Here is a 24,875-nt window from a genome sequence, read left to right on the forward strand (position 1 = left end):
TACTATATTAAATGATAATTTTTAATGATTTTTATCAAGACAAACTTTAGAAAGAGTTAATTTGATCAGAAATAATTGAAGTAGAATACAAATAGGACTTCTCGACAACTTTAGGACCGGAACATTTTTTCTTGGAAAATTATTCTTAGTCATTTGGGGAAATTGCATATAACTTTCACTAGTTGATTTCCTTGTTACTACACGAAATGAGGCAAATTTGTGGATACTGACTTGTTTTCCTATTATCATGTCCCTTTCTTGAATGATGGCTGGTGGAGAAAACAGCTGTCCCATAAAGCAAGTCCATGGCTCTCCTCAGTTGTCATTTAAGTGCTCTCTTCCTGTAATTTTGGTATGCTGTTAGCTCTTGTCTCTTTAGAACCAAGAAATTATTAACACTACTTATGAATGGTACTTGTCCTTTCATTGGGTAAGGGAATTGGATTTTCTGGCTTGATGTGGTTCTTTGCAGAGAATCCCAAAACCTAGAGGAAGAGTGCTTCCTTCCACTCTTCATATCAGAGTTAATTCCTGTGGATCCTTGAGGTTACACACCCTAGGAAACCATGGCTTTCCCAGTTGCAGTATAAGATTATAACTCCAGATACTTGATGACCCTTGAGATTTACACAGTCTCTTTTTACCTCTCTCCCTTCCATCTTTCCTTCCTTTCAGAATAGTTGGATGCCTAATATGTATCAAGTTCTATGCTTGATGATTTGTATGTGAAGTTCAGACAGACAGTTTTTGCTCGTAAGAAACTCACTGTTAAGAATGGAATTGGACAAGTTAAAAAGAAGTTATCAGAATGTGAAAGATACTAGTGGAAGAGCCACTGAGTGCTGTCACCTAGCTTAGACTTAGGAGGTCAACAAAGAATTCTGGGAATAAGTGCTATTTGGATGGGTTTTGAAATATAAACGTGAATGAAGCAGAGAAGAGTGGGGAAGAGCTAGATAAGAAGAGAGAAATTCATATATAAAAGCCTAGAAACAGAAGATCTTGGCCCATTCAGAGAAATATTAATACAAAGAACGTAGGATAGCTGGATGGCTGATACAAACAGCTTGAGTACATTATGATGAGAGATGAGATGGGAGAGACAGACTTCATGAAAGGCTCTTTTGTTACACTAAGAAGAATGACTTTATACTGTAGGCTATAGGGATCTATTTAAGGATAGTTAATTAATAAGATGGAGTTAGCATGAGCAGATTCGCTTCTTTTAATATGTTTGCTCTGTTGCCAATAAACAATGCATTAGAGGAAGCAACACTGGAGAAAGATGGGTCTTGCCATAATATACTAACAGTCACATTTTAATAGGGACTTTGAGAAAGAGGTGCACTAGGAATGTTTCCATAGCTGTGGGCCTGAGCCACTGGGCAAGTGGTAGTACTGTTTACAGAGAAGAACACTGAGAGGGGCAGAGCCTTTTCTGGAAGTCAGGAATTTGGAGTGAAGTGTTTTATTTTGACTCTATTATGTTTATGAGGACTATTAACTTATCATTATTCACTAAAGTTCTTTCCATGTTATGAACTTCTATAAAATAGGCCATTTATCAAAACATTCTACTGTGTACCACCATTGCATGATAAATTAGCTGTTGTACTTGATATTATCATACTAAGCAAAATAACTCAGACAAAGACAAATATATGATACATATGTGAGGATAAGCAATTAAAAAATAATACAAATGAACTTATTTGCAAAACAGGAACAGACTCACAGAGAACAAACTTATGGTTACAAGGGGAGAAGAGGTGTAGATTGGGAGTTTTGTATTGACATTTACACACTGCTATATTTAAAATAGAGAACCATCAAGGAGCTACTGTGTAGCACAGGGAATCCATCATGATATTCCTTAGTAACATAAAAGGGAAAATAATTTAAAAAGAATAGATAAATGCATATGCATAACTGAATTACTTTACTGTATACCTGAAACTAGAAAAACATTGTTAAGCAACTATACTTCAATATAAAATAAAATTGTTTTAAACGCAGAAAAATTAGCTGTAGTAAAAAGAGAAAAAAATGTATACTTTGATCACATATGTCATTTAATCAGTGACATGAAGGAAAAAGAATTCCATCGTTAATATCATTATTCCTGGAGTGGAATTTAAATATGAAAATTACAAATAAATTATAGATAGAGGCTGGTTTTAGAAAAGGCAGAGGAACCAGAGATCAAATGGCCAACATCTGCTAGATTATCGAGAAAGCAAGAGAATTCCAGAACAACATCTATTTCTGCTTTATTGACTATGCCAAAGCCTTTGACTGTGTGAATCACAATAAACTGTGGAAAATTCTGAAAGAGATGGGAATACCAGACCACCTGACCTGCCTCTTGAGAAATCTGTATGCAGGTCAGGAAGCAACAGTTGGAACTGGACGTGGAACAACAGACTGGTTCCAAATAGGAAAAGGAGTACGTCAAGGCTGTATATTGTCACCCTGCTTATTTAACTTATATGCAGAGTACATCATGAGAAACGCTGGGCTGGAAGAAACACAAGCTGAAATCAAGATGGCCGGGAGAAACATCAATAACCTCAGATATGCAGATGACACCACCCTTATGGCAGAAAGTGAAGAGGAACTAAAGAGCCTCTTGATGAAGGTGAAAGAGGAGAGTGAAAAAGTTGGCTTAAAACTCAACATTCAGAAAACGAATATCATGGCATCTGGTCCCATCACTTCATGGCAAATAGATGGGGAAACAGTGGACACAGTGTCAGACTTTATTTTGGGGGGCTCCAAAATCACTGCAGATGGTGACTGCAGCCATGAAATTAAAAGACGCTTACTCTTTGGAAAAAAAGTTATGACCAACCTAGATAGCATATTGAAAAGCAGAGACATTACTTTGCCAACAAAGGTCCATCTAGTCAAGGCTATGGTTTTTCCTGTGGTCATGTATGGATGTGAGAGTTGGACTGTGAAGAAAGCTGAGCACCGAAGAATTGATGCTTTTGAACTGTGGTGTTGGAGAAGACTCTTGAGAGTTCCTTGGACTGCGAGGAATGCAACCAGTCCATTCTGAAGGAGATTAGCCCTGGGATTTCTTTGGAAGGAATGATGCTAAAGCTGAAACTCCAGTACTTTGGCCACTTCATGCAAAGAGTTGACTCATTGGAAAAGACTCTGTTGCTGGGAGGGATTGGGGGCAGGAGGAGAAGGGGACGACAGAGGATGAGATGGCTGGATGGAATCACTGACTTGATGGACGTGAGTCTGAGTGAACTCCAGGAGTTGGTGATGGACAGGGAGGCCTGGTGTGCTGCGATTCATGGGGTCGCAAAGAGTCGGACATGACTGAGTGACTGAACTGAACTGAACTGAACTGAATGATATCCACGTGTTATACCTGTGGCGGATTCATTTTGATATTTGGCAAAACTAATACAGTGATGTAAAGTTTAAAAATAAAATAAAATTAAAAAAAAAAGAGCAGTAGATGTTGATCTGAACATTAAATTGAGCAGTCAGTGAGAAGTATGATAGGATTTGCCAGAATTATGTTCACTGGTGGCTAATTAGAGAAAATAAAAGTGCACTTGGAATTAAGTATTGTGTACCAAGGTGGCATATAGAGATGACAGCTTCTTGAGAACAAATAATTCATAAATTTAAAGGAAAATATATTACCTGTTAAAAAATGGACCAATTTAATATGAATATTTTTTAAAATTGTGTCTCTTTCTTGTCAAGTATCAGTGAATAATAATTCTATTTTACCTTAATTCACAAAGTCTCTGATAGGATCAAGAAAATAACTCATTAAGATATATGGATCATTAACCCTGAAATTTTATAAAAAATTTTGTTTTTAAAAATAAATCTAAAACTTTTAACAGTGCTAATTGATCAAAGATTAATTTATCATTTTCATATAATGAAGTTTATACTTATAGGAGATTGTATTCAGGTGAGGAAATATAATTTTCTTTCAAGGCAAACACATATTTCAGTTGATATTTTATGTTATTTTATCCAGAAGTTAATTATGAAAATAGAGACAATCTATTGCAATATTACTCATTAAGTTGTTATTAAAAGAGGTCTAATTTTTAATGGTCATTTGTTTTATAATTAGAAAATGCTATTGGAGTGGTTGATTTGTAACATATTAGGATCTATTTATTTAGATCCATAGAAAATACATAAAATAGGTTAATTTTTTTTCTGAGTAAAATTATTACAGCTATGCTTGAATTATAACAGAGGCCACATAATTTGGGGCAAATTCTAGGGCAGATTATAAAAGAGGGTGAAATTGCTTTGATGCTTTACATAGTGGGAGTCCACAAGCTTTGTTACCACTGGGCAAATGTTGATGTACTTTCCAGTTGGTGGTGGTATTGCTGGTTATCACCATTGCCACCAGTCTACCATAACCAGCTATTGGATTCTTTGTGTCTCAAAGAGCTGGGTACTAATATCTATCTAATAGCTCTCTATTAGAAATTTCAAGAAAAATTCTGTTGTGTACGTGAATGAATGACTCAGTTAAATATTCAAGTAATTTGTTCTTGGTTCAAACTCTGACACTGGCTTTATCTGTTACTATGAATGGTTTTATGTCACCAGTTCACGAAGTTAAGAAAGTCGTGATGTGCGAATTGACTTGGCTACCCTGAGATCATTTCATCAGTCTCCATTGCAACCCCCTCCCTGCCCTTTAAGTGGGGTTGTCCCTGTGCACAGCCTGTGAGAAGATAGCATTGGTTTCTTGACTGAATCAAGGTGAAGCTATCCCCCTTGACACTGGGATGGCTTCAGGGGTTACATTATCTAAGTAGTTCTAATCAGAGAGGAAATCAGCAATGCTTTTTCATACAGATTGGCAGTGAGACAGCATTTGGACTTGGTAGCTGCTGGGAGCCACTTTGGGGTCATGAAGGAAACCAGGCAGTTACTTGTGTTACACTCTGGGAGTACAAGTCATCTCTATAAGACAGAATTCCAGAATAAAAAGTACATGGTTGCCTGCTCTGAGAATGATTGCCTTTGAAGCCTGCAGCAGTGCAGACATTATAATGGAGAGAAAGGGTGGACTAAGACAAAAAATACAATAAATGCAGTTGGGATTGGGAGAAAAGTAAAACCAGCACAGGTATTCTGGACTAGTACAGATTTTGTGAGACAGGTGAATTTTTGAGTTTACCTTCAAAGATACTTTAAACCCTGACATAAAGTTTGTAAAATGGCATGAGTTTTTCCCTAAAATTGAACAATTGCATTAAAATGCAAACATGTATGTATGTGTGTGCTAAGTTGCTTCAGTCGTGTCTGACTCTTTGCAACCCCACAAACTGTAGAGTGCCAGGCTCCACTATCCATGGGATTCTCTAGGCAAGAATACTGGAGTGGGTTGCCATTTCCTTCTCCAAGGATCTTTCCAACCCAGGGATCAAATCCATGTCTCTTATGTCTCCTGCATTCGGGCTGCTTTTGACCCCTAGTGCCACTTGGGAAGCCCTAAAATGCAAGCATACCAACATTTTAAAAGGGAAGATTACCGAAATTTGTTCCTGGCTATTACAATATTTTTGAAAAGGTCACACAAATATTTAAACGTTTTCAAGTTTAAGAGAGTATGCTGGGACTTGCTTAGCATGCAAAATCTAGTATTGAGTACACTATGACATAATTAAGACATGATTCAATACATTAATAATAGAAGGTATTAGGTGGCAAGGCTTTATGTATAGTTTCCATATGTGGTTGATATTGAAAACTGTTTCATATCTTTGCTACTGAAGAAGCAAAAGAGGGCAACTTGAAAACAAGGAAACACATCACATTAAGTTGTAATTAGCTACTTCCCTGTTGGAAATCCCACTAAAATATTGGACAAGAATGTTAAATACCTTGCTCCTTACTGATGCCCCAATGGTGAATACAGTTACTTGGCACTTAAAAATGAATAATGGGTGAATGAACAAAGAGATGTAAGGAGGAAACCATGAAGCAAGGTCAGAGAATGAGTTACACAGTGAAGTGGGAGAAAAAAGTACACACAACAAGAGTAGTGAAAGCTCTTGCTTGAAGAAGAGGTTAGCTTCACTTTCTGTATGGTTTTAACTGCCAACCAGAGTTTTTAATAATGAATTCATTATGGGTATAGCTACTCCTCACAAGATTACATGTGACCAGAGGTGAACACTGATAAAGGTGGATACTGATAAAGTAGAATCAGTTTGATAGTTTAAAAAGCTGCTGTAAGACATCAGATTTATAGAACTGTTGAATATATCTCATTCTTTTCAACTCTGTAACTCTAAATCTAAAGCTAGTTCAGTTCAGTCCAGTCCAGTTGCTCAGCCGTGTCTAAGTCTTTGCAACCCCAGGAACTGCAGCACGCCAGGCCTCCCTGTCCATCACCAACTGCCGGAGTCCACCTAAACCCATGTCCATTGAGTCAGTGATGCCATCCAACCATCTCATCCTTTGTCCTCCCCTTCTCCTCTGGCCCTCAATCTTTCCCAGCATCAGGGTCTTTTCAAATGAGTCAGTGCTCAGCATCAGGTGGCCAAAGTATTGGAGTTTCAGCTTCAACATTAGTCCTTCCAATGAACACCCAGGACTGGTCTCCTTTAGGATGGACTGGCTGGATCTCCTTGCAGTCCAAGGGACTCTCAAGAGTCTTCTCCACCACCACTGTTCAAAAGCATCAATTCTTCGGCTCTCAGCTTTCTTTATAGTCCAACTTTCACATCCATACATGACTACTCGAAAAACAATAGCCTTGACTAGATGGACCTTTGTTGACAAAGTAATGTTTCTGTTTTTTAATATGCTGTCTAGGTTGGTCATAACTTTCCTTCCAAAGAGTAAGCGTCTTTTAATTTCATGGCTGCAATCACCATCCGCAGTGATTTTGGAGCCCACAAAAATAAAGTCAGCCAATGTTTCCACTGTTTCTCCAACCATTTGCCATGAAGTGATGGGACCAGATGCCATGATCTTCGTTTTCTGAATGTTGAGCTTTAAGCCAACTTTTTCACTCTCCTCTTTCACTTTCATCAAGAGGCTCTTTAATTCTTCTTCACTTTCTGCCATAAAGGTGGTGTCATCTGCATATCTGTGGTTACTGATATTTCTCCCGGCAATCTTGATTCCAGCTTATGCTTCTTCCAACCCAGTGTTTCTCACCATGTACTCTGCATATAAGTTAAATAAACAGGGTGATAACTTCAAAACACTTGAGCAATCAATAATTTTGTCAAGAAATAAGAAAATAAAGAACATGAAAGTTAGACAATATGAAGAGACTGCTATAATTCTGTCAACTTGGAATTGTTAGAAAATTAGTGATCCAGGCTTAATTATAAGTATAATCAAACTACTCATAAATCTCATTCAAACTTAAGCTTAAACCTCATTTTTGGTTGTGTATGGCACCCAGATGAATTACCATGAGAATTCCTCTGAGATATTACAGTTTAAGTAATGTTTTTCTTATGGGGAAAAAACTCAAAATTTGGTCTATCATGACCTATGCATGCAGCTCAGTCGCTAAGTCATGTCGACTCTGCGACTCCATGGACTGCTTCCCACTAGACTACCCTGTCTTGGGATTCTCCTGGCAAGAATACTAGAGTGGGTTGCCATTTTCTCCTCCAGAGGATCTTCCTGACCCAGGGGCTGAACCCACGTCTCCTGCGTCTCCTACCAATGCTCATTAGCGTTAGTCACTTAAACTCTTAATGTGGAAGAGGGAAAAAGGATGATTAAAAGAATTTTGTTCTTTTATTAATTCAATGTTGCATAGTCTATTCTGTGACTGTAAAATGAATTCAGGATTGTTATAATCTATTGGTCAATTCTGGCACTCAAACACGTATTAAAAAGTCAGAAAAAAGGATGTACTGTGACAGCTCATGGTATTTGATAATGTAACCATATTCAGTTTGACAAGCAGCAATTTAGCCTGACAATGAGCATTTCACATGAATCCTGGGAAGAGAATTAACACTACTTCTCAGATAAATCTTATCTTAAAAGATCATAGATTAGTTTACTTTTATAGTGTAATTATTATGTTTATGTGTAGATTTCTGCCTTTTATATTATGACTAATTTAAAATAAATTCTCATTTTGATAGAATATTTAGCTCATACAAACATTTATCACTCAAATTTAATTATTGTGGTATCACATATATTTCTATTACTTTACACATTACTATTTCCTTCAACTTATTCATTTCTCTATTATATTTGCACTTCATTAATTTCATTACATTGATAATTTTATTATCAATAGAATTATTTTTATTAGTAAAATAGACCCATTAATAGTGGGGGTCAAATATGTCAGGTTTATTTTCATAATCAGCTTCATATGATGGGTATTACTTGGCAATGTAATCTGTTTAGTAATACTTTCTCTTTAGAGACTGTTAATCCCAAACAAGAGAGGCCAAAATGCAGTACTTGGATGCAATCTCAAAAATGACAGAATGATCTCTGTTCATTTCCAAGGCAAACCATTCAATATCACAGTAATCCAAATCTATGCCCCAACCAGTAATGCTGAAGAAGCAGAAGTTGAACAGTTCTATGAAGACCTACAAGACCTTTTAGAACTAACACCCAAAAAAGATGTCCTTTTCATTATAGGGGACTGGAATGCAAAAGTAGGAAGTCAAGAAACACCTGGAGTAACAGGCAAATTTGGCCTTGGAATGCGGAATGAAGCAGGGCAAAGACTAATAAAGTTTTGCCAAGAAAATGCACTGGTCATAGCAAACGCCCTGTTCCAACAACACAAGAGAAGACTCTACACATGGACATCACCAGATGGTCAACACTGAAATCAGATTGATTATATTCTTTGCAGCCAAAGAGGAAGAACCTCTATACAGTCAACAAAAACAAGACCAGGAGCTGACTGTGGCTCTAATCATGAACTCCTTATAACCAAACTCAGACTTAAAGAAAGTAGGGAAAACCACTAGACCATTCAGGTATGACCTAAATCAAATCCCTTATGATTATACAGTGGAAGTGAGAAATAGATTTAAGGGACTAGATCTGATAGATAGAGTGCCCGATGAACTATGGAATGAGGTTCGTGACATTGTACAGGAGACAGGGATCAAGACCATCCCCATGGAAAAGAAATGCAAAAAAGCAAAATGGCTGTCTGGGGAGGCCTTACAAATAGCTGTGAAAAGAAGAGAAGTGAAAAGCAAAGGAGAAAAGGAAAGACATAAGCATCTGAATGCAGAGTTCCAAAGAATAGGAAGAAGAGATAAGAAAGCCTTCTTCAGCGATCAATGCAAAGAAATAGAGGAAAACAACAGAATGGGAAAGACTGGAGATCTCTTCAATAAAATTAGAGACACCAAGGGGACATTTCATGCAAAGATGGGCTCGATAAAAGACAGAAATGGTATGGACCTAACAGAAGCAGAAGATATCAAGAAGAGGTGGCAAGAATACACAGAAGAACTGTACAAAAAAGATCTTCACGACCCAGATAATCATGATGGTGTGATCACTCACACTCACCTAGAGCCAGACATCCTGGAATGTGAAGTCAAGTGGGCCTTAGAAAGCATCACCACGAACAAAGCTAGTGGAGGTGATGGAATTCCAGTGGAGCTATTTCAAATCCTAAAAGATGATGTTGTGAAAATGCTGCACTCAATATGCCAGCAAATTTGGAAAACTGAGCAGTGCCCACAGGACTGGAAAAGGTCAGTTTTCATTCCAATCCCAAAGAAAGGCAATGCTCAAACTACCACACAATTGCACTCATCTCACATGCTAGTAAAATAATGCTCAAAATGTTCCAAGCCAGGCTTCAGCAATATGTGAACCGTGAACTTCCTGATGTTCAAGCTGGTTTTAGAAAAGGCAGAGGAATCAGAGATCAAATTGCCGACATCTGCTGGATCATGGAAAAAGCAAGAGAGTTCCAGAAAAACATCTATTTCTGCTTTATTGACTATGCCAAAGCCTTTGACTGTGTGGATCACAGTCAACTGTGGAAAATTCTCAAAGAGATGGGAATACCAGACCACCTGACCTGCCTCTTGAGAAACCTGTATGCAGTTCAGGAAGCAACAGTTGGAACTGGACGTGGAACAACAGACTGGTTCCAAATAGGAAAAGGAGTACATCAAGGCTGTATATTGTCACCCTGCTTATTTAACTTATATGCAGAGTACATTATGAGAAATGCTGGACTGGAAGAAACACAAGCTGGAATCAAGATTGCTGGGAGAAACATCAATAACCTCAGATATGCAGATGACACCACCTTTATGGCAGAAAGGAAGAGGAACTTAAAAGGCTCTTGATGAAAGTGAAAGAGGAGAGTGAAAAAGTTGGCTTAAAGCTCAACATTCAGAAAACGAAGATCATGGCATCCAGTCCCATCACTTCATGGGAAATAGATGCATAAACAGTGGGCACAGTGTCAGGCTTTATTTTTTTGGGCTCCAAAATCACTGCAGATGGTGATTGCAGCCATGAAATTAAAAGATGCTTACTCTTTGGAAAAAAAGTTATGACCAACCTAGATAGCATATTGAAAAGCAGAGACATTACTTTGCCAACAAAGGTCCATCTAGTCAAGGCTATGGTTTTTCCTGTGGTCATGTATGGATGTGAGAGTTGGACTGTGAAGAAAGCTGAGTGCCGAAGAATTGATGCTTTTGAACTGTGGTGTTGGAAAAGACTCTTGAGAGTCCCTTGGACTGCGAGGAGATCCAACCAGTCCATTCTGAAGGAGATTAGCCCTGGGATTTCTTTGGAAGGAATGATGCTAAAGCTGAAACCCCAGTACTTTGGCCAACTCATGCGAAGAGTTGACTCATTCGAAAAGACTCGGTTGCAGGGAGGGATTGGGGCAGGAGGAGAAGGGGAAGACAGAGGATGAGATGGCTGGATGGCATCACCAACTCGATGAACATGAGTCTGAGCGAACTCCGGGAGTTGGTGATGGACAGGGAGGCCTGGTGTGCTGCAATTCATGGGTCGCAAAGAGTGGGACACGACTGAGTGTTTGAACTGAACTGAACTGAATCCCAAACACTAAAATCTAAAGTGAACCATTACGAGACTTCACCCCTGGCTTCAGCTATGTTGCATTCCACAATTTAAGAGTTTTTTTTTTGGTGAAGATCTCCAATGACCACCTTGTCATTAACTACATAATTTCACAAGGCATTTTCCATTTACCATCTTATTTTCTATTTATCATTTTATATTTAAAAGTCAATCATTCAAAAATGAGGATAGATTTGAATATTAAGTCTCTGGAGGTACAGTAACTCAATAAACTTAGAAGAAATCACAAGTGAGAAGGTGGAAAGACTTAGAGGCATAAATGACATATTTTAACTGGTTACCTTTTATCTTGTTCTTAAGAATGTATGAAGTAAACATTGAAGGTACTTTTAGAAATTTCTAAAAATAATGTTAGGTTTTTAGCTATTGACTTGGAAATCTGTACCTGATATATATTTGAGTGGAAAAATAAGTTCAAACTAATGAGTTTAGATAGTATAATCTAACTTATGGAAAAAAAAAATAAAACCTAGGAAAAGAGTTCTCTCTGTATGTTTGAATATAGGTGGGAAAAAGTGTGTGTGTGTGTATATATATATATATATATATATATATATATATATATTTACACACACATACTCACACACACACACATATGGGTTTCCCTGATAGCTGAGACAGTAAAGAATCTGCCTGTAATGTGGGAGACCTCAGTTCAATCTCGGAGTTGGGAAGATCCCCTGGAGGTGGGCATGGCCACCTACTCCAGTATTCTTGCCTGGAGAATCCCCATGGGCAGAGGAGCCTGGTGAGCTGTAGTCCATGGGGTTGCAAAGAGCTGGACATGACTGAGAGACTAAGCGCAGCATATAGCATGCACACACACACATGTATAAAAGAAGGATGGAGTGTATATTTAATCAAGGTCTAAGACTAATACATTAAAAAAAAAAAGATGCCTCTTTTAGTTCTATTTGTGCTACTGTAACAAGAGCACCATAACCTGGGTGGTTATAAATATAAGGGCTTCCTTTGTGGCTCAGCTGGCAAAGAATTGCCTGCAATGTGGGAGACCTGGGGTTCAATCCCTGGGTTGGGAAGATCCCCTGAAGAAGGGAATGGCTATCCACTCCAGTCTTCTGGCCTGGAGAATTCCATGGACTATATAGTCTATGGCGTTGCAAAGAGTTGGACGTGACTGAGTGACTTTCACTTTTTACTTAGAAGGTAATGGCACCCCACTCCAGTACTCTTGCCTGGAAAATCCCATGGATGGAGGAGCCTGGTGGGCTGCAGTCCTATGGGGTTGCTAAGAGTCGGACACAACTGAGCGACTTCACTTTCACTTTTCACTTTCATGCATTGGAGAAGGAAATGGCAACCCACTCCAGTGTTCTTGCCTGGAGAATCTCAGGGATAGGGGAGCCTGGTGGGCTGCCGTCTATGGGGTCGCACAGAGTTGGACACAACTGAAGTGACTTAGCAGCAGCAGTAGCAGCAATAAACATTTATTTCTCACAATTCTGGAGACTAAGAAGTCCAAGATCGTGGTGCTAGCCAACTGGTGGTCTGGTGAAATGAGAGCCCCATCGCCTCATTCATAGTTATCTGCTCACTCTACTCTCACAAGGTAGAAAGGCAAGGGTACTTTCTTGGCTTCCCATGCTAAATGCTTTACCTACATTATTGCTTTTAATCCTGAAAACTCGGTAAATTAAGCATTATTATTATTTTCACTTCACAGATAAGAAAATGGTGATGTAGAGTTTGAGGAATCTTTATGAAGTTATAATTAGTAGATGTATTGGTCAGCTTTCGCAGCAGCAGAAAAAAAAAAAATCCCAAACAAACAAACAAAAAATCCTGAAAATCTCATATATCTGTAGATAAATTGGTACAAACTTCTTTGACCAGGCTTGTTTGGGTTCAGCTGGGCCTGGCTTCAGACTATTAGTTGGATTCAAGTCTTCTCTGAGTATTTTTTCATTCTGAAATAAAGATCCACTCTCTGAGGCAAGCTGTTCTCATGGGGGAAGGAAGAAGTCCAAAGGGAAAAGATTACATAACGGGGACTGGCATACTGTCACTTGAATTTCTATTCCAGGGTCATGGCGAGTCACAGGTCAAGCCCAAAGTCAGTCATCAGGGAAGTGTTCTCTGCCCGCATGGGGGCATGGCAAGGAGAGAGAGGGAAAGAAGAACTGACCACAGTAGTCAACAGCACTGGCATTCAAACCCAGGATTTAAACCCTGCTGTTTGAACTACTTTCCTATTCTAAAGAAATAGAAACCTATTGTATCTTCCTTTATGGTTAGAATTTTCTGAATGAAGTTTCTAATCAGGAGTAAATTTATTTTTCCCTCATTAGTTGATAAAATTTAGGAAAACATAATCTCAGTTATTGACATACAGAAGATTATCTTCTATAGCAATGATAATAAAATTCTTGTTAATCATTTGACAGATACTTAATAATCTCCTGTAGTGTTTAAACTTTATTTTTGACAACTTGGCAGATTTCCATAGTCATGTTTTCAAAGATATACATTGCTTAATAATATATTCTAATACTTTAAATTCTATTATATGTTAAATCTAGATAGTTATCACTTCAAACCATTTGGTCAACATGGTTTGATTAATGATATCTTTGGTAAATATACTTGGAAAATTTATACCACAAAACAGATACTCTCAGATAACTAGGGGTTTACAAAGTGTTACAAGTCTTTTTTGTAGCAACTCAGCAGTGTCTGTGCAAGTTGGAAACCCTTTGATTCAGCCTTCTGATTTCTGGGAATTTATGTTGTACATATATGATAGAACAAGTATAAATTGTGTCATTGTATATTGCCATATACAATAATATATTGTATATATTGTATACATAGTCTATATCATATATATACAATATATTCAATATATTGTATGTGTAGTATATGCATATATATATTAACACACTATTTGAAACAGTATAAACTTAGAAATGGTACAATGTAGATGACAGCACCTTTATGGCAGAAAACAAAGAGGAACTGAAGAGCCTCCTAATGAAGGTGAAAGAGGAGGGTGAAAAAGCTGGCTTAAAGCTCAACATTCAAAAGACTAAGAACACGGCATCTGGTCCCATCACTTCATGGCAACTAGATAGTGAAACAATGCAAACAGTGACAGATTTTATTTTCGTGGGCTCCAAAATCACTGCAGATGGTGACTGCAGCCATGAAATTAAAAGATGCTTGCTCCTTGAAAGAAAAGCTATGACAAACCTAGAGAGAAGTGAAGTCAACAGAAATCAAATGGCTGAATCAAAGTGTTTCCAACTTGCACAGACACTGCTGAATTGCTACATATAGGACTTGTAACACTTTGTCAACCCCTAGTTATCTGAGAGTATCTGTTTTGTGGTATAAATTTTCCAAGTATATTTACCAAAGCTATCAAAGATATCATCAGTCACCATGTTGACCAAATGCTTTGAAGTGACAACCATCTAAATTTAACATATAATAGAATTTCAAGTATTAGAATGTATTATTAAGCAATGTATATCTTTGAAAACATGACTGTGGAATTCTGCAAAATTGAATATGACAAACCTCCTGCTGCTAAGTCACTTCAGTTGTGTCCGACTCTGTGCGACCCCAGAGACGGCAGCCTACCAGGCTCCCCCGTCCCTGAGACTCTCCAGACAAGAACACTGGAGTGGGTTGCCATTTCCTTCTCCAATGCATGAAAGTGAAAAGTGAAAGTGAAGTCGCTCAGTCGTGTCCGACTCTTTGCAACGCCATGGACTGCAGCCTATTAGGCTCCTCCATCCATGGGATTTTCCAGGCAAGAGTACTGGAGTGGGGTGCTGTTGCCCTCTCCATGACAAACCTAGACAGCATATTAAAAAGCAGAGACATTACTTTGCCAGCAAAGGTCCATATATTCAAAGCTATGGTTTTTCCAGTAGACATGTATGGTGTGAAAGTTGGACCATAAAGAAGACTGAGGGCTGAAGAATTGATACTTTTGAATTGTGGTGCTGGAGAAGAATCTCGAGAGTCCCTTGAACAGCACAGAGATCAAACCAGTCAGTTCTAAAGGAAATCAATCCTGAACGCTCATTGGAAAGACTGATGCTGAAGCTGAAACTCCATCCAATACTTTGGCCACCTGATATGAAGAGTTGACTCATTAGAAAAGACCCTGATGCTGGGAAAGATTAAGGCAGGAGGAGAAGGGGATGATGGAGGGCAAAATGGTTGGATGGCATCACAGACTCAATGGACATGAGTTTGAGCAAGCTCCAGGAGGTGGTGAAGGACAGGGAAGCCTGGAGTACTGCAGTCCATGGGGTGGCAAAGAGTCAGACATGATTTAGTGACTGAACAGCAACAATAAGAAATGATACAAATGTCCATTAAAGGGTATAGGTCAAATAATTATTACAAATGGTACAAAAATATGAAGAAAAACTCTATATTCTAATATAGAACAATCTCAAGATATGATTTTAAATATAAAAAGTGAAGGACAGAACAATGTATATATCTTTTATGAAAGGAAGGAGAAAAATAAGAAAATATGCCTGATGTGTTTGATAAAGATGCACAGGAAATGAATAAACCTATAGACTAGATAGGGACAAGATTCAGAGGGAGCTTCTTTACTATGTACCTTTTCGTGTTGTTTGGATTTTTGAACCACGAAAATAAAGGAAAATTTCCTTAGTTAAATAGTATTCCAATACCAAAACAATATAATGTATAGATCATTAACTTCATGGGGACTTTCTATACAATAATTTAGTTGAAAAATATACCTTAGCTGTATTATTTGTGAAGGAAAATTCTGTTCTATATGATAATCTATTTCTTTTTAGAAATTCCACTGCATATTCTTGGTTAGTTATATAAACTATTCTAAACCACAGAAACTTTTCACTTCCTTTGCTCTTTGACTATTTTTGTAAAAACTATGGAAGTATTTCATATTTACTGGCATCTGGATATATGTGTATTTTTATAGTCAGTCCTTGTCTAAAATTGGGTGAAAGGAGACACTGAGTCCTTGGATTTTAGATAAGTGAAGGAATTGAGGGGGTATGGATAGGTAGGGCCCTTATTCCAGAACCTTGTCAACAGCAATGGCTAGACCTATCCAGGTCAACTTCAGCCAACACTTGCCTTTATTCTTAAGGTTTATCATTTGTAGTTTTAAGGCCAAGTAGTAGCACATTCTAGCCTAATAGTGAATTGGTAAATAACAAAGGACATGGACAGAATTCACACAAAGTAAAGTAAAATTCTTAGGTGAATCCATTTAAAGTGTTACATTCAATAATAACCAAAAGAATATTCATTTAAAGGGACTACTTGAAAAGTATTTAATCAATCTATATAATTGCATGCTTCTAATTCCACTGCATGACTAAATAAAAATGAAGTATCAAGTTGAAAGAGATATAAGACAAAGGTTGATTTCCCACTATGGTTGGAAGACAGCTTTCTTTAAAAAAAAAAAATTATTTATTTATTTTAATTGGAGGCTAATTACTTTACAGTATTGTAGTGGCTTTTGCCATACATTGACACAAATCAGCCACAGATGTACATGTGTCCCCCATCCTGAAAACCCTTCCCACCTCCTTCCCCATCCCATCCCTCAGGGTCGTCCCAGTGCACTGGTTCTGAGCGCCCTGTCTCATGCATTGAACCTGGACTGGCGATCTATTTCACATATGGTAATGTACATGTTTCAATGCTATTCCCTCAAATCATCCCACCCTCGCCTTCTCCCACAGAGTCCAAAAGTCTTCTTTATCTCTGTGTCTCTTTTGATATCTTGCATATAGGGTCATCATTACCATCTTTCTAAATTCCATATATATGTGTTAATATACTGTATCGGTGTTTTTCTTTCTGACTCACTTCACTCTGTATAGTAGGTTCCAATTTCATCCACCTCATTAGAACTGATTCAAATGCATGCTTTTTAATAGCTGAGTAATATTCCACTGTATATATGTACCACAGCTTTCTTATCCATTTGTCTGCTGATGGACATCTAGGTTGCTTCCATATCCTACCTATTGTAAATAGTGCTGTGATGAACACTGGAGTACATGTGTCTCTTTCAATTCTGGTTTCCTCGGTTTGTATGCCCAGCAGTGGGATTGCTGGGTCATAAGGCAGTTCTATTTCCAGTTTCTTAAGGGATCTCCACACTGTTTTCTATAATGGCTGTACTAGTTTGCATTCCCACCAACAGTAAGAGGGTTCCCTTTTTTCCACACCCTCTCCAGCATTTATTGTTTATAGACTTTTTGATAGCAGCCACTCTGACCAGATGAGATAGTACCTCATTGTGGTTTTGATTTTCATTTCTCTGATAATGAGTGATGTTGAGCATCTTTTCATGTGTTTGTTAGCCATCTGTATGTCTTCTTTGGAGAAGTGTCTGTTTAGTTCTTTGGCCCATTTTTTGATTGGATTGTTTATTTTTCTGGTATTGAGCTGCGTGAGCTACTTGTATATTTTTGAGATTAATTCTTTGTCAGTTGCTTCATTTGCTATTATTTTCTCCCATTCTGAAGGCTGTCTTTTCACCTTGCTTATAGTTTCCTTCTTTGTGCAAAAGCTTTTCTTTAGGTCCCATTTGTTTATTTTTACTTTTGTTTCCATTACTCTGGGTCATAGAGGATCCTGCTGTGATTTATGTCAGAGAGTGTTTTGCCCATGTTTTCATGTGGCTCTCATGTTTATGCATCTCTTATATCAAGACCCAGACTTAAATATTCCAGATCATCTTTTCAAGGATATTTGAATGGTGAATAGCCTTGGAAGGTAGAGAGAATATCTCTCTCCAGAGCAAAACAGAAGGCAGAACCCCAGCTTTGCTTAAGTGAAAAGGATTCCGCTCATTATAGAAACATCCAGTTACTGCTCGGCTTGTGCCTGAAGTTCCCTCCTGAACTAACTTTCCTCTCATGCATGAGGTCAACATCTAATCCCAATTTCTATTCCTTGGTAAGATCCCTGAAGGCCTCATGTTCCTGCAGTTCAATTCCCCTCTATCTAGCAAGACAGCTCTGCTTTCAGCTGGGACTCCTTTGTGCAAAGAACCTTTTTGCCCTTTGATAGTTATTCATGCAACTAAGTTACTGAAACACATGCCTCTTTCTTTAGAAATTACCTCTTGGAGGAGTCTGTTCTTCCTGCTGGGTACGGCGACACAATAACACAACTTCACATGAGGTGCCCTGTTGACTGACTGCACTCACTGGGCAGGGTGTCTCTTCAGTCTTGGTATAGAAAGATCTCAATCTTACATCATTATCCTGATGCTCTCCTGATTCAGGTCTCCCGTGGCCTCCCTTTTATCAGTTGCCTCTAAATTGTCCTGGCTCCTCCAGGAGGCCTGAAACTGAGGAATCCAGGGCTCCTAGTTTCATCAGTACTCCTACTGTCCTCCACGTGGGCATACAGCAATCTGGGAAACTGCCAAATCCCAGGGAGATTAAAGCAGGGGTCTCTTCAAAGATATGGCTGATGACTGGCTGTACGGTTGAACTTCCAATGACAGTTTTAACTTCTCAGCAAGAGGTTCTATAAGATATGGCTTTGCTGAATCTTCAGGGTAGAAGGGAGCATTCTTTGAACTCTGAGTCACTAGACTGTTTAGATTTCTGTTTAGATTTTTGGGAGTTTCCTAGCTGGCTGGCTCTCAGGATGTCTCTCTCTTTTTTTCTTTTTTTCTCTGCAGCATTTTATTTATTTATTTATTTATTTTTTCTTTTTCTTTTTTCTTGATTGTGGTTGAGAAGCTGTGAATTCCTCACCCTTGACTATCTCCCTTGACCCTTTGACCCTTGAAGAAATTCTTCATCTAATCTCTCACATCCTTATGCTCTGGGAACATTGCTATTCTATTGTCAGATTCTCCTGGGATATAACTGACTCTCATCCTTGGGCTCATTTCCTGTTGCTTGCCTTGTAAGCAGCCTCTGAACTGCCTCTGTTGCCCCTGAAACACAGTCCCACTGTGTCATGTCTTGGCAACAGTGATAGGTGGGAGAGTGTGAAAAATCTGCTTTCTTCTCATCTGAGAAAGGTCTGTGAATCCAGAGCTAGTATCAAAGAAGGACCATTTCTCTGCCCCCTTGTGAGGGGGGCAGACGGAGCACTTGGACCCAGGGCAAGGATTATATTTTTAGTGATCGCCTGTCTTCCTGATCTGCTTGAGGCTTTCTTTCTGGGAACTGTGTTACTCAGCTATGGAGTCAATCCTTGACAGATAGTGATGAGGAGAGAATGAGAGATGAGGAAAGGAACTAGGATTGGGTTGCCCTCACCAAAACAGTTTATGGATTCAAGTCCCTTTTATAAGGACACTTGTGATTGAATTTAGGATTCACTGAGGTAACCGGGATAATCTCTTCATCTCAAGAGTCCTAACTTACTCATAATAGCAAAGCACATTTTTTTTTGCATATAAGAAAACATTCACAGCTCTCACGAATCCATACCTGGTTATATTTTGGGGGAGGGGGTCCTTATTGCAGCTTACTACACACAGAAAAACTTCCCTGGTGGCTCAAATGATAAAGAATCCCTTTGCAATGCAGGAGACCTGGGTTCAATCCCTAAGTCAGGAAGATCCCGTAGAGAAGGGAATGGCTACCCGCTCCCGTATTCTTACCTGGAGAATCCCATACATAGAGGAGCCTGGTGGCCTACAGTCCATGAGGTCTCAAAGAGTCAAACATGACTGAACACCTAACACACACATACACATAACTGTCAATTTAAATTTCAGAGCCTCAAGGGCCAATTTGTGGCTCTAGGCCAGTAGGTAAGACGTGGACAAGGTGAAAGAGGCTGAAGTGGACATCTTTGTTTTTATTTGAATAGTTAGCATGTACTCAGCCTTCTGAAAGAGTCCTTCTATTTTCCTCTTCAGCCTTGTGCAGGTGGAGTTGTAGTCCCTAATCATCCCTACACTCATGGCATCCGAGGGACTTAGTTCTGGCCATAATTTCTAATAACCTAGTTAAAGTGAATGGTTTGGTGACCCAACTGAAGCCAATGAGGCTTTTGCAAGAGGTATCATGAGAGAAATACCACATTTTTAACCGCTCTTGAACTTGGGAGAAGACAACCCTGACCTAGTTGGCAGCCATGCTGCCAGTGTGTAAAACTTGAGAATAAAGTCAAAAGACAGAGAATGTAAAAGTAGAGAGGAACTCATTTCTGATGACATCAGCTGAGTATCTTTGCTAAGGATCAAATTTGCCCTCAGACTTTGTTGTATTAATCAGTGAAATTCCTTTTTGGTTAAAGCTTTGTTTGTTTGTTCATATAAGAACACCTGTCCAACTGGGAGCTTTTAAATTCAAAGACTGCTATGAAGTTTAGAGGCATGATATTACAAGATGGCTTATAAAGTGAAAATGAGGAAGTTGTTTTACTTTATAATGATTGGTTATTACAGTGGTGGTTCCCAGATGGCAATGAATTGGTTAAAATTTACTCTCTTATACCTTTCTTAGGAAGATGACTGTTCTTTTATGATTATAGAAGGCATTTATGAGAAGCAGCCTGAGAAGCAACCTAAAAGGCAGCCCAAGTTGTGTTTCACTTGTTTTGCATGAAAAACTAAGTTTCACTTATCTGGCTTAAATGATTTTGACTGCTTAGGGAATTTGGGGGTCTAGTTTCTTTTGTATTTAATTTTAACACCAGGAAGGCAGAGGACACAGTTGGAAGCTGCAGGTTGTGCTGTGTGGCTTCATGTGTACGTGTGTATGTATGCATATATATATGTAGTGGGGGCAGGGAGAAGATAGACCAGATGGGGTTGCCTGAGCCTCATCTCTGGGGATCTTGCGAGTTCTACTGAGCAGCAGGGGAGTCCTAGAATAAGAAAATTTGGGTGCTCCAGGTGCCAGAGGTTGCTTGTCCTAGGCTTGTCTATGAGTATGGTTCATGCCATCTATTAAGCAGATCCTGATCCCTGTCTACTGCTCACCCCTAACTGAGGGTCACAGTGTTTGTGTGCCTCCCAGACAGATGCAGGGATGGGTTCTGGTCCTAAGGCTATGCTTGAGTGGTACTACCAAAGGACTGAATGGGGGAGTCAACTGCATGTGCTAGAGCCTTCCAGAAGGCCAAATACCCCAATCAGTGATTCAGGCTTCTGGCGAGTGACTGTGGGGCCCCATCCAACGTCTGCCCAGATCCAAGGTCAGTTGCACATCCCTTCATCAGTGCTGAATTATATTTGTTGTTGTAGTTACTTTCAATGAAATGTTTCCTCATGGTACATGTGAATTCTGTTTATGGTTCTTTCTTCTGTGCTAGCACACTAAAACATAGACATTAACCCGTTTTAATATCTTATCATGTCTCAGTTCCCCCTTCTGTACAAGAGGATTTAGCTCCATTAAATACTTAAAACATTTGCATATATATAGTTCGTGTGGGACTCCGGAGCCGAATGGGAACCTCTGCGGGACCTCGTAGCCAAGGCAGCAGAGGAGCCAAGGCACTTCCCGTGTTCCACAGTAATACTTGTAGCCGAGTAGCTGAGGTAGTACTCATAGCTGAGTACTACAAGGTAGTACTACAAGCCGAGTACTGTGAGATAGTACTCGTAGCCGAAGTACCACCCACATTCCGCCGCCACGTCCCAGTGACTCCTGCGCCACCCAGGGGAGCGAGCTCTGAACATCTTGTGGTTAGGCCACTCCTCAGGGCCAGGAGCAGGGAAGCCAAGTGTGGGAATCCCCCAGACTAGCCAATCCCCCGACCCAGCCTCTTCCTGCCTCCAAAATCATCATGACCCACTTCAACAAGGGCCCTTCCTATGGGCTCTCGGCCGAGGTCAAGAACCAGATAGCTTCCAAGTATGATCATTAGGCAGAAGAAGATCTCCACAATTGGACAGAAGAGGTGACAGGCATGAGCATTGGCACCAACTTCTAGCTGGGCTTGAAAGATGGCATTAACCTCTGTGAACTCATAAACAACCTATAGCCAGGCTCAGTGAAGAAGGTCAATGAATCCTCATTAAACTGGCCTCAGTTGGAGAATATCAGCAAATTTATTAAAGCTATTCAGGCTTATGACATTAAGCCACAGGACATATTAAGCCACGTGATGTATTTGAAGCAAATGATCTTTTTGAGAATGGAAACATGAGGTTCAGACTACGTTGGTGGCCCTAGCAGGTCTGGCCCAAACAAAAGGATTCCATACAACCATTGACATTGGAGATAAGTATGCAGAAAAACAAACAAGATGTTTTGATGAAGGAAAATTAAAAGCTGGCCAAAGTGTAATTAGTTTGCAGATGGGAACCAAGAAATACACCACTCAAGCAGGTATGACAGCCTATGGGATGAGAAGGCACCTTTATGATCCCAAAATGCAAACTGACAAACCTTTTGATCAGACCACAATTATCCTGCAAATGGGCACCAACAAAGGAGGCAGCCAGGCAGGGATGTTAGCACTGGGTACCCAAAGAGATATCTACGATCAGAAGCTAACGTTACAACCCATGGAGAACTCCACAATTTCCCTACAGATGGGTACCAACAAAGTTGCTTCCCAGAAAGGAATGAGTGTGTGGCCTTGGGCGGCAAGTGTGTGATCCCAAATATTGTGCTGCTCCCACAGAACCTGTCATTCACAATGGAAGCCAAGGAACAGGAACCAGTGGGTCGGAAATCAGTGATTTTCAGGCAGAATACTCAGATGAATATCATGGCCAGTACCAAGATGACTACCCAGAGATTACCAGTATTACCAAGGCATTGATTATTAGATTCACAGAAGAGCTCAGTATTTAGCCCATTGTTTTTATTCAGTGAGAACCAAGCTAGCCTTGAGTTATTTTTATCTTGTCTTCCTAAAACACTATTATGCTTATTGTACCTAAAGGAACTATTGCCTTACATACGTTCCTTTTTCCTTTTTCAGCCTCTTCCCTAAATAGTTGCCTTTTAGTGCAGTGACAGTTAAATCCTACAGCATAAACAATAACTCACATATGAAGTAAAAAGGAATACTGTGAAAGGGGAGTACTCTTGTACAGTCAATTCTTTCCTTAAAAAAATATGCATTTTTACAGTCCTCTGCTTAAACCGGTGTTTTCAAACAATAGGAAGCTATTTTTTTTTAGTTGAGTATCTCGTTTCTACGTGGAAGACTAAATTCATGCTTATAGCTAAATGTGGTCTTTGCCAACTAAATTTAAGATGCAGCATTTTACAGATTTACATATCAATGTTTCTACAGTATTGTTTGCTAACTTTTAAATAAAGTCCTGAACAGTGTGCAAAAAAAATAAATAAAATTTGCATATATAAATAGGATAATCAAGGTTAACGTGGAAAATATTTCCAGTATCTTTCCAAAATCATGAGGTGCAAGTAAAATGATGTTTAAGTTTTATAAATTAAATTATATCTGACTCTGAGTCCCTATTTACAGGGGTGGAATGATACCTAATAATAATCTTTAGTGTAATATACCTTCTCAGAGGGGAAAAAAACAAAGATCTCTAGTCTTTGGTCCTCCCAAGTTGCCACCAAGAGGCTCACAGAACACAACGTTATTGTCCATTCAAAGACAGGTAATATCACATACAGCTTCTCTGCCAGGGTGGTTCCAGAATCTTTGGCTGAAACTCTCAAGGTTGTGCTACTGGATGTTTAGCAGCCCCCACCTCTGGGAACACATCTTTTTTCCACATCAGTAGCCCTCATGTGACCTTGGGGACTGCACCAAAGGACACAACCCTTTGTAGAACCCAGTTCTGCTTGTCTTTCCTCCAGTCCTAGGAACCACTGCTACATTTGAGCAACACCTCCTTTAAACCCAGTCCTCTTCTCTTTCCCCTGAGGACTACAGAGCTAAGTTCTCCTCTCACAAAAGAGCCTTGATAAGGTTGGACAACAGATATCAAGAAGCTTTCATTTTGGGTCAGGTGGCACAAAATCCATTACCAACCACCAAGAGAAAGCAGAAACTCAGACCTTCTGGAAGAGGTTGGATTGGGGCCGAGTTACCCTTTCACTTTTATGCTAGTCTCTTCTGATTGCTTAGTAAATTTTATCCTGCCTCAGATGTCTTTTACCTAGCAGTGAGGAGGTAGAACAGAAATATCTTCAGAGAGCCCATCAGCTCTCCTGTCTTGTCATGACAATCTCCCACACTGAAGCATGGTCAACCACCTAAACTTGCATGGTGATTGGCACCCTACCCAGAAGTATAGGGGAACAGACCTCAGTTTGGGGAGAAGTTCTGGTAAGGAGAAAGTGGAGAAGGAACTGCTCCAAGTTCCTGAAATGCCCTTTGGCCTCTGTAATGTTATGGAATCGATGGCCTGAGTATGTATCCTTGTTTACCACTTGCTGGTCAAGTGATACTGGGCAGCTCAACCTACTTCTCTGAGTCTCAGTTTGCCTGCCATCTGTTATATGGTACATAATCAATTTCATGAGGGTGTTGTGAGAATTAGTGAAGTACTTTATTTAAGGTTTTTAGCTTAGTTACTGGCACGTGGTCTTTGGTAAACATTTGTTATATCATCGTTATTAACCACTGACCCATCACACATTTTACATCCAAATTTTAGCTGATATTTCCATTTGTGGTCTAGCCTCACTTCCCAGATCTGATGCTTGGAACACTTTTACAGCTGTAGTCTTTTGCCAAACCACTATATGGATTCTCTCCCTGGCTATGTTGCTCTCTGAGTTCTGACTAAATCTGTTACTTACCCTTACTTCACACACTACGGTGGGCATACTTTCACCAGGTCTAGTCCAACT

General features: G+C 39.3%; 1 pseudogene; it reads left to right on the forward strand.

The window, feature by feature from the left end:
• Positions 1-21,873: 21,873 nt before the first annotated feature.
• On the forward strand, positions 21,874-23,395 carry LOC129650006 (calponin-3-like; annotated as a pseudogene).
• Positions 23,396-24,875: the final 1,480 nt, after the last annotated feature.

This window comes from Bubalus kerabau, chromosome 4, assembly GCF_029407905.1.
Source record: "Bubalus kerabau isolate K-KA32 ecotype Philippines breed swamp buffalo chromosome 4, PCC_UOA_SB_1v2, whole genome shotgun sequence".
Classification (NCBI taxonomy): domain Eukaryota; kingdom Metazoa; phylum Chordata; class Mammalia; order Artiodactyla; family Bovidae; genus Bubalus; species Bubalus kerabau.